We start from the raw sequence: 11,354 nt of genomic DNA on the forward strand, positions 1-11,354 counted from the left end.
CATTGTCACTTGGACTCAATGGAACTGCTTCCTCTGGAATTGTATCCTTGCATTCTCATTGAGGATGGTCCCTCAGCAGGGGCAATTCATCCCTTCTCAACACCTACCTTCCCCTGGATACTTCAGAAGCAGGTATAGGGTCATTCTTTTTCCAGGGGGAGTCAGAGGATACTGAGAGGGATCAGCATTTCTTAGAATATCTTTGGTTCCATGGCATGCTCTCCCAACTTAAGGCTGCCCAATTAGTGCTTGAAGGAGGCACTGGTTCCCATGGTATCTTCCTGGTAAGTCATCACAGTGAGACAAGACATGGTGAATATGTCTTACTTTCAAATTCCAGGGCAAAGCCAAGCACCTGTGTTTGTCCCTGAATGAGAAGAGTCATTGCTATGTCTGTGGTTCCAGTCCATTTTTGATATGCTTGATCACTTCTGGTGCATCCCATCCCTATGGAGTTTGGAAGTACCAGTGATGTCCTTGTCAGCTGTGTGCCCTCCCAGGGGCAGCAGGACTAGGAACAGGCCCAGATTCATGTAAGAGTGTACATGTGTAATCTATGCTACCCCAATTCTCCTTATTTTGAGCTTCAAATCCATTATGAATGATATTTCATGTTGAAGGCAGTCCTTGACCCCTCAGTTTTCCTCCAATGGCATTCAGCTTATGATGATGAACAGAGACCCAAGCCTGTATAAATTTGCACTTTTGACTTAATATTACCTTCAACAAGCTTACTGGCTGAGGACAATACACTAATTTTGTCTCATAATCTTTGATTGGCCTACATGCCTATTTACAGAAAGTGTCTGACTTAGCCTTCTAGGTTCTCAAACTTTAAATGTCCCAGGACAGTTTAGACCATTTTCATAATCTTGTCCATCAGGCTGCAAAATTATTTCCTGAATATTTGACCCATGTCACCAGTGCTGTTAAAACCTGGGAATGGCTCAACACCTTCAACCTAATGTCATCACACCTGTTAGAAATAAAGATATTCATATGTGGGTATTGGCCTCCCATGATATTGACACACAAAATGGGCCCAATTTTGCCCTTATAGTTTCCATCAATGCCTTGGTCAATGCCAAACTTGACAAGGATGGTAACTGAGCCCTGTCAGTCTATACTTGCTGGGGATGTGCACAGTCTGGCCACTTACATAGTAATTGCCCCAGTGCTCTTCTAAAGACTTAATGCCCTAAATGCCAAAAGGGCTATCATTGGGCACAAGACTGTAGACTCCCAGTGTATTCTGATATGAATGATAGACTGGACAATGGTTTCAAACTCCTGGTTCATAAAGGTAAGTGATGTGCTTTGGTTTGCATTGGTTAAGGTGAACTGGTTCTCATACACCAGGTAGGTTGCTTCAATGTCAGAAGCATAGTAAATGCCATTTAGAAAGACAGATTGCCCCAATAATATTTTTCTCCCTGCTAAGGTTACTTGAACAGCAGTAGAATCAACCTTAATATAGATTTTGGTGTTTTTGTGTAAGCTAGCTTGAGAACATTGTGGAACACTTTTATGTTCTCTTCCAGAGCCAAGATGGCAGCAGAAAGTTTCTATTGCTCATGCTCTATGTGCTCAGCCAGCTTCCTGGGACATTCTGTGAAAACAAGCCATTTGCTGCCCTTGAGGCGAGTCAGCAGATGGTCAGGGATACTTGGTGTTTATCCTGAAGATTCAAAAAGTAAAATAGCTTACCACTGGCCCTTACCTTGACCTTAGTCTGAGAAATTGCCACACTGACATCCAAAGAGGCTGTAACAGCTTACATTCCCACCAATTAAAAATGGGGTACTGAACTGAAAAGAGAATTCTCATCATACAAAGTTCAAATGGCCAAAAGACACTTAAGGTCATGTTCAACCTCCTTAGCAATCAGGGAATTGCAAATCAAAACAACTTTGAGATACCATCTTAACACCTGTCAGAATGGCTAAAATCAAAAACCCCAATGATAACCTATGCTGGAGAGGATGTGGAGTAACAGCAACTTGTCCTTCTATGGATCTTTCAGTTCAGTGTGAAGCTCCTGATAACAGAGGCCACACTATGAATGAAAGAGAAAGTCCAACGCTGAGATAAAGTTTCATACATATTTGACCTCAACGCCCTTCAGAAAAGCAATTTTCATCTCATGTGTAGTTCTCTATGTCTCAGTGATAAAAAAAGAGAAATGAGGGATTGTAGATTGGTGCAGTAAAGTCTCTGACACATAGCTGGACACATCTGGGCCTTAAAAGCCTTAAGAATACAAACAACTCACTTCTAATATTAAAAAAGTCATATTTAGCAAATGTTTCCAGATTGAAAGCTGTTATATGTAGTTGATGTGGGAGTGTCATATATCAATCTGTTGATTTCATTGGTTAATCAATAAAGAAACTGCTTGGCCCTGATAGGTTAAAACATAGGTGGGAGGAGTAAACAGAACAGAATGCTGGGAGGAAGAGGAAGTGAGCTCAGAGACGCCATGCTCCCCTCTCCCAGGCAGACGCATGAAGCTCCGACCCAGGATGGACATTGGCTAGAATCTTTCCTGGTAAGATTTATGCTACACAGATGATTAGAAATGGGCTAGTCCAGGTGCAAGAGTTAGCAGAGAAGAGGATAGATATAATGGGCCAAGCAGTATTTAAATAAATACAATTTGTGTGTTGTCATTTCAGGGCATAAGCTAGCCAGGCGGCCAGGGTGCTGGGGATGCAGCCCCGCTGCTCCTATTACTACATAGTCTTTGAGTTGTTGAGATAAAACTCCATGAGCAAAAGCATTGTGGGGAGGAAAGGAACTTATAGTTTTACATTGGGTCTTTTCTGAGGAAAGATAGAGCAGGTAGTCAACGCATGATTCTGGAGGCAGGAATTGATGCAGAGGTCATGAAGAAAGGCTGCTTAAAGCCCTGCTCCAAATGGCTTGCTTAGTTTCCTTTTTGATAGTACCTAGGACCTATAGTCCATAGATGGTTCCTTCCTTTTTGAGCTTGGTCTCCTATACCAAACATTAATCAAGAAAATTCCTGTTGAACTTTCCTATAGGCCAATCTTCTTGGGGCATTTTTTCCATAATGGACAATCCTTCTTCCCCGATGATGTTAGCTTGTGTCATGTCAACATAAAACTGTCAAAATGAATTGTGGTAAACATTCCTTAATGAATATAATTCTAGGGAATTTAGGTATGCTAAAGTTACCCTTTGTTTCAGACATCTGCAACTGAGTTTGACTATCTACATAGTTTTGGCTTGAATCAGGAATTCTGAGTCACAGATTGGTGGGAAGAGTCCAACCCATTTTGAGTGGCACAACCTTTGGGCTAGTGGCCCTGTGGTTTATTGGTAAACAGGCTGAGCAAACCATAAGGTCTTAATAAGTAAACAACATTCCTTCATGGGTTTTGTATTAGCACCTGCCTCCAGGTTTCTGTCTTGTTTGGGTTCCTGAATTCAATCAATAATGAAGCTGATATAGAAGCATAAGCCAAATAAGCACTTCCCTCATCAAGTTGCTTCGGTCATACTTTTTAAAAACAACAATATTAAAACTATGGAAAAATGAACAAGACGGTATGTTGGGCATATGAGCTCTGCAAGATTTTACTCATGGTTCATTTTCATTTGTTATCCAGCAAAGTCTTGCCAACTATCTGCCAGTGATCTTCCTGATACTCCATGAGGCATGAAGATGAAAATATATATGTAGACGCTCTTTCCACCCAACAACCTATCAAGGATTCCCAAGATCCTGGTAGTCTGAACCCTAGAATCCCCCACTGGGCACAGAACAAAAAAATCTTCACACCTCCTTCTCATGGTCCACATCCCTCAGACCAAGGTTTATATCTGTGTTTATCTGAAACTGTCCATCCTCCCTACAATGGCCAGAACACCCAAGTATGGAACTCACACCTGTAACTACAAATATTCTCCATTCTGCTGGTCTCCCTGAACCAGTTTCCCCTCTACTCACTGGGTCTGTTCACTAACTCCTGAGTCTGTTTATGAAAAAAAATATTTTGAGGCTTAATATTAGTTACATACTCTTTGCCCTATTACCTCAGTCTTCTTATGAACTAACTCTTATATCTTAAATTAATCCACTCTATTATTTTATATGTTATCACGAGGTTTGAAGTTTGTGACCTCAGATTCAGCTTCTTGAGCAGTTACATGGGCACTCTCTGACTCTACCTTCTTTCTTCCTGTATTCAATTTTGTTTTCCCACCTACTGATATTCTGCCCTGTCATAGGCCAAAGTAGCTTCTTATTAACCAATGGTAATAAAACATATTCATAGTATACAGAGGGAATCCCACATCATATTTCTCCCTTTCAAGCAATTCTCACTGTTTAGCCAGGACTTGGTACACATTATCCCTTTTTTTCTAATGGGGAAAGCACCAATCATTTTGTGTCTAGGACCCTGTACACAATCCTCCATGCACATCTCTCCTAAGTATTTTCTTTGGGTACAATTCAGTACATGGATGTTTTTCTTTGTTCCTTTTCTATGAATAATTACTTAAAATATTGCAAATCAAGTTAAAGTCCTGGGTTCACCACTTCCTGCTCTTCTATTCTCACAAAATTCACAATTTCTCTGCATTACCTGATTCTGAATAAATTTTTCGGGCTCCTATATCGACCACAAATACAAAACAATGATAGCTGCCTGCCAGGGACTATTATCTCCCCATATGACACTGATAACAGGAACCAGTCAAATCAACTAAGGAAACTGCATAAGGAACCTGGCCCAATGATATAAGATATGACAGAGTATGTGATATAAAGAGGAAGAATTGTGATAGAGACATAACATGACCGGACCCCAAGGGCAGGTTAGTACAGATGCCTAAATACTATACCAAATTAGACTGGGACTAGATATATAGACTGGGCTAGCCTTAAACTCATTGCCTGCCTCTACCTGCAAAGTGCTAGGATCAAAGGAAAAGTCAACACACTCAACCCTTTTAAGTTTTGACACAGGAAAAAAAAAGAGCAACATGAAAAATTCAGCATAATCCTTCCAAAAATGACCAATCCTATGGTAATGATTTCTAATGAAAGTGGTCTGGAAAAACTTCTAGTCAAGCAATACAGAAGAATGATTAGAATTATGTTTAATCATCTCAAAGAAAAAGAGTAACCTTAAGAATAAAAGTAAAACAAAAGAATAAAAATGGGAAATCATTATAATATATGAAAAATAAAATTAAAAAATATTAGAAAAACATCAAAACTGACTTAAAACATTTTAAGACAAAACTTCACTAGAAAGCTCACTAAAAAATTGGATCATGCTGGAAACAGATAGAGAGGGAAAACAGAAAAGAACATATGGACCACTCTTTGAAGTTTGATGATGAACTTTGAAAAGTTGTGAAATGAAATATGGAAAAATTTTGAGGCATGATAAAATAGAAAAGCATTGGATGATGTATATAGAAGAAGAATACTATCTTAAACCTATCACCCTTCATATAAATGTTCAAGGATTTTACTCTAGGGAAAAATATTAAATATTATTTTCTGCGAATATAGAAATTATTGTTCATGTTCTTAATCTTGATATTTAAAACTACAATGAAATAATTTGAGACTGTAATATAAAATTAAGATACAGTTTTGCAAACATTTCCTTCTGCTATTTAATTAACCTTTCAAATTTCATACAATGTTTTTTAGAAGCTGCTTATTTCATTGGAATAAAAGGCCACATGTTGTTGATCTTTGTGGGTTGTGAAGGAATGGTCCAGTTGAAAAAACTTGAGTGGACAGTTTAGAATGACTTTCAGACCAGGAAAATATAAAGCTGATTGTAAAAATACTTGTTTCTCTAAACATGGAGTGCCACATGTCTTAGTACATAAAATTCATGTGGTACTGATCACATGTACTTTTTTTCTTGATGGATTAAAGTATTTGTTTAAAATACTTACACTGTCTACATTCCTCTTCCATACAGATAATTATCTAAGAACTATATAATCCTGTATCCATCTTGATCCTAAACATCTCTGCTGGGATGTCTATAAGTTATAGCTACCATCCAATGTCTGGAGCAATTTGGTTTGCTCTCCAACCTAAGATTCCCAAGCAGACATCCCCATATCAGGTGATATAAACTCTGAACATTATATGGCTTACCAAAACGTATCATATACTTAAGATATTAGGTATACACTGCATATTTCAATGTTTATAGATGTTTCATTTAGTATGGTAATGGACAATCTTATGTTTAATTAAAATGAATAAGGTAATACATGGTGAGGTTATTTTAATAAAAATTACCCCAATAAGCTCATATATTTACAAACTTAACTCAACATTGGTGAACTACTTCAAAGGCACAACTTAGAAGAAATAGGAGGTATGATTTTTTAGGAGTATAAACTTGTTGAAGGAAGTATGTCAGTGGTGGCAGGTGTTGAGAACTCTGACTATTCTCAGAGTTAGAGAATAGTCTACACCAGACTATTCTCTCTTTATTACTGCCTGCTGCCTGAAGATCAACATGTAAATCTCTCAGCTACTTCTTCAGCATCTGTCTGCTTGCCACCAAATTAACCACAATAATGATAATGAACTAACCTTATGAAGGCATGAGCAAACATCCTATTATTAAGTACTTTATTTACTGTATGTTGTCTGGATCATGGTATCATTTTGCAGCAATAGGATAATGGGTAAAGAATGTTACTGTTCAAATTTACTTTAACATATAAAAGAAATATGTTCATAGGTTCTATGTTTACCTACCATTCTTCTCTGGACTATGGACTCTGGACTCTTCTGCTGTGTGGTCACACTTTCAGACCTCCTGTTTCAAACATCCAGACCTCTTCTCTTGACCTACTCCCATCAACCACAGCGACATCTTTATTTTGTTCCTTTTCCTAAACCATGAACTCTCCCCTGAACTATCAGCTAAAAGGCTCCTTTTTAGGCTACTTTCCCTAGAATTGAATTATTCTTCTTGAATTCTGTGATGTCTTAAATAGCTAGAGGTCCAGGACTAGACAATGACTGATAGACCCAAAGAGTCCGAATCTACCAGATTGATAGGGTTTAACAATTTTGAGTTTTTGTGAGCCTCTCAGCCCCTCATCATATTTGACTTACACCATCTATCTGTAGAGATTGTGTTTCCTCAAAGGGTAAAACTGTGTGCCTCACCACAGAACAATATTGACCTTTGTAACTACAAGTGCTAAAAATATCTTTACTCTATCTATAAACCTGATGTGTCTCAAGCTGAGATATAAACAATTGGTAGACAATGTGCCCCATCAGGACAGGAGTATTTTTCTATAAAGCACAAATTATTTTCCATGATTCTACCGTATCAATCTATTATGAGGATTATATCTTCTCATACTAATTAGCCCCAGCAGTTTTTCATTTTTCTAACTTATTTTAGGGATTTAATTAAGCATGAGAAATCTGCAAACAAAAGGATATCGGGTTGGTAGAATGTATGGACATCTCATCTGGATTTTATTTCTATCATTTCTATGTTTGCCCAAACTCCTCAAAGGGAGATGGGTAGTGGACAGATAAGTTTTCAACTTTTAATTTATGTTCCTCCATTAATTGATAGAAAAGGAATGCTTCTTATTTTTTCAGTAAAACATGACTATAGCTTCCTTCAGTTTCTATTCAGTGCTTTCAGGAGAAGGAAGTATTGGGGCTTGTGATACATAATGGATAAAAGTGAGGTCATTTTTGGGGAATGATTACATAGACAGATTTCTCTATAATAGGCATTTGTTCAGAATTCTAGTCATTCCTGGAAATATAACCATGATTCATAGCATATGTACATCATTATTTCTATGTTATTTGCACCCAGTTCATAAAGAATAAAAAAGACAATGATTTCTAGTGTGGATTGAGATGGCATATTCTTCCTTTTGTTTGTGCTTAACTGGAAATCCCAGAATTCCTGACTGTGTTCTTTTCATAAATCTAAAAGAAAACAGTACCATGATCCAAAAGTTAACAATGTACTTGTTTATTTAGAAGAACCTAGAGAATACTGGCCCCAGTGAAAGAGATATTCAAACTTTCTTCTGAGACTCTAACACATAAGACTTTGATATTCAGTGCATCTTTTCTCATGATAGATATTAGGAATCATGAAAACATGAAAGCCTTTCCAAACACTTTGTTTCACTGGGGACACATACAAGAAATTCAATAATGTCTTCTGTAATTAGCAACTATAAAAACATTAGAAAAGTACTTGACTCTCAAAGCAAGTGCTGTCAATGTCATTGCAGATGAGATGAAGTTTGCATTTCTGAAGGGATTTGAGGTCATAGGAATATTTATCTCAGGATTGGATTGCATCCCACTTTAATAATGTTGGTTGCAAAGTCAGGAGCTGCACACTGACCTGAAAATTCTTCAATGGGAACAGTTCAGGTAAGCATTTACTTTTAAATATCAAAGTCAGAGAAAGCTGAAAGAGGAGGTCCATTAAATGTACACATCTGGAGAAAGAATTCTACATAGAAACAGAATAGTGATGATTCAGTGAAGGACTAAGAATATGTTCATAACAATTAACAGAAATACTAAGAAAAGTGTTACTGAATTTGTATTAATTTCTGATGCATTAAAAATGTAACAAGATCTCTTAGGGTGACTATAGAATATAGAAAATCTTAATGAAATCTGATGAAGATTCATCAGGGATTTCTAATTGTTTCATTTGTCTGTCATCATCATATACATAAAACTTTAACAAAATCTGGTATAAAGTTTCAGTGTTTATAGTAAATATTATTATTTAACTTTGAAATTCATTCAATCCTGGATGTAAATAAATAAATAAATAAATAAATAACAGGATTGGCACTTTTTCAGGAGTATAGCATGTTTCTAGGTAGCACTGCATCCATGACAGTGTCAAGAGATGTCCTCTCTCTTAAAATTCAGCAGTGATAATCACTGAGATGGTTTTCTGTGCTTAAATTGGATACATGGTGTAAGAGAGAAGGTGAGTTGCCATTGCTAGTTTTATACAATTCTGGTATATGACAAATCTGTCATCTATTATTTCTTGTTGCTTAGTGATATTCTGTTTTCACAAAAATTTCAGGATTGGTTTTCCAATTGCTGTTACTGATTTTGTTGGAACTGAGAGCCTTCTGCTTCTCAGATAGGAACATAACTGCTGGGCTGCAACTACACCCAATATTTGCCTTTTTTCATTCAATGCACAGATAAAATATTATCTTCACCTGATTCTACAAATATGTTATTATTTAGGTGTCATTTATAAGTCTTGATTTATTTATAATAATTTGAGTTGACTTAGGGATTAGTAAAAAAGCTTTTAAACTGCAATTGGTTATACCTTCACAGTTTTTCTGTCTGTGTTTGTGTGCCTGTGTCTGCATGCAGGTGCTCTTTCCTGTTTGTTTGGAAAGGATTGTGTGGAGCAACTTCCATGCAATTCCTCAGACATGTTTTATCTTTTTCTCTTTGAGTGTGGACCTTTTTCTCAAAAGCAATCTCCGGAGTATGTTAGTCTTTCTTGTCAACCAGCCCCAGATGTCCTGTATTCCTTTACAAATACCTAAGTGTTTATATTATAATTGCACATCAGCACCACAAAAAGTTTTATGTGAATTCTGGGGAATGTATCCATTTCCTATTTCTGGTAAGGGAAGAATTGTAACAGATTAACCAACTCCTTAGATTTTTATTACTTTAAGGTTTGGTCACACTCATATCATATTTTCATGCTTTATAACAGAGACTGAATGTAACACTGACCAATAATTCATTTGATAGATAATAATATATTTTATCCCCTTGAAATATAAAAATATGTTTTGTGAAAAAATATATATTGTGTTTCTGATACACTCACCAAATATGACTCGTACCTTGAAAGGTTTTGTAAGATTAGAACATTATTTGAGCATAACCTTTTATATAATGCCAGTTGTTGAGAATGCATGTACAAGTTATAAAGAAACATAATAGTTTGATTTTTTAAGATTATGTCAGATACAGTACTGCAGATGACAAGCATTACTTTAATTCCGGCCATGTTCCTATATCTCAAATCTCCATGGTGCCCACATGCACTTATTAATTTTGATGATGATTTTCCACACATTTTGTGTAGTCCCATATTGTCAATTAAGAGAATTTAGTTGTCTATAACAAATTGTCATGGAAATCATAGAAGCTAGAACATGAACAGCATTGTAGTATAATTCATAGATTGTCACTTTTATGCAGTTCTCAATTTGAGTCTGGAAAAACTCTAAACACAACAAAATTTTTAATAATCATTTCTTAGATTTGATATGATATAGTTAGTGCAATGGCAGGTTCTTGTTAAGGATCCTTTGGCTCCAAACATAAACGTCAGCTACTGGGCAATGTCAGGATGTTCTAGGGATGGAGAAACCAGGATTGGTGGGCAGGTCTCAAGGTGAAGATGTATGCTTGGCTATTTTCCCTCTTCTCAGTATCTCTTCCTCGTTTCAATGATTGAGTTGAATCATTGAAACTAATGAGTTTCAGGTCCTTATGTCTGATTCTTAAACACAGTGTGTATTCTACTGCTCCAAGTTGTCGCCACATTTCTCGTTGAACACAGGGTTACCAAAATTTCTGTTGGAATGGATTACATATTTTCACTCAGTTATGCATTTTGCTACAAACACTCTCAGAACCCATCCTCTCCCTAAACTCTCCTCATATTAGCCATAATGATTTAGATACGAGTGTGAATATGAGTATTTTTGAAATATGAAGAGATCTCAATCTTAATGCAACCACATTGGCCTTAAAATTTGAACATGGTAGTTAGTTCTATTTTTATTAATATATAATTGAAAAATTTACTGATTGTAACATTTCTATTTTTCTGTTTAAAGTGACACAAGAAATCAATTCACAATGGATTTCTTTAAAGGAGAGGATGACAACAGAAGTTTTTTCCTCCAATGTGGGTAGACATGTTGAATTCAGTTTCATTCCCATTTGTAACTCACCAGCCATTGCTCCTCCCAAGATAACTTTGCAATGCACATAAAATGTTGCTTTCTTTAAAAAATTAAATGAGAAACCTCTATGTAATTATATGAATCTGAAGAAGCCAGCAGGTACACTAAAATCCCTTATTTATGAAAAGATAACTTTGAGGTGGAGTTTGGAAGGGCCTTGCTTTGTTGTCCATACTGCATTTCTACTATTGAGCTAATGTGACCTCTTTGTCTTATTGTACCTCACTGCCCTATGTACAAAAAGTTTATCACTTTACTCTAAACGATGACTGTCAGAGTAATTTGAAGTAATAGGAGCTCACTGAAAA

General features: G+C 36.5%; 1 pseudogene; it reads left to right on the forward strand.

The window, feature by feature from the left end:
* Positions 1-515, forward strand: part of LOC101997058 — a 4,802-nt pseudogene extending 4,287 nt beyond the window's left edge.
* The last annotated feature ends 10,839 nt before the right edge of the window (positions 516-11,354 follow it).

The sequence above is a fragment of the Microtus ochrogaster genome, unplaced genomic scaffold (genome assembly GCF_000317375.1).
Source record: "Microtus ochrogaster isolate Prairie Vole_2 unplaced genomic scaffold, MicOch1.0 UNK253, whole genome shotgun sequence".
NCBI lineage: Eukaryota > Metazoa > Chordata > Mammalia > Rodentia > Cricetidae > Microtus > Microtus ochrogaster.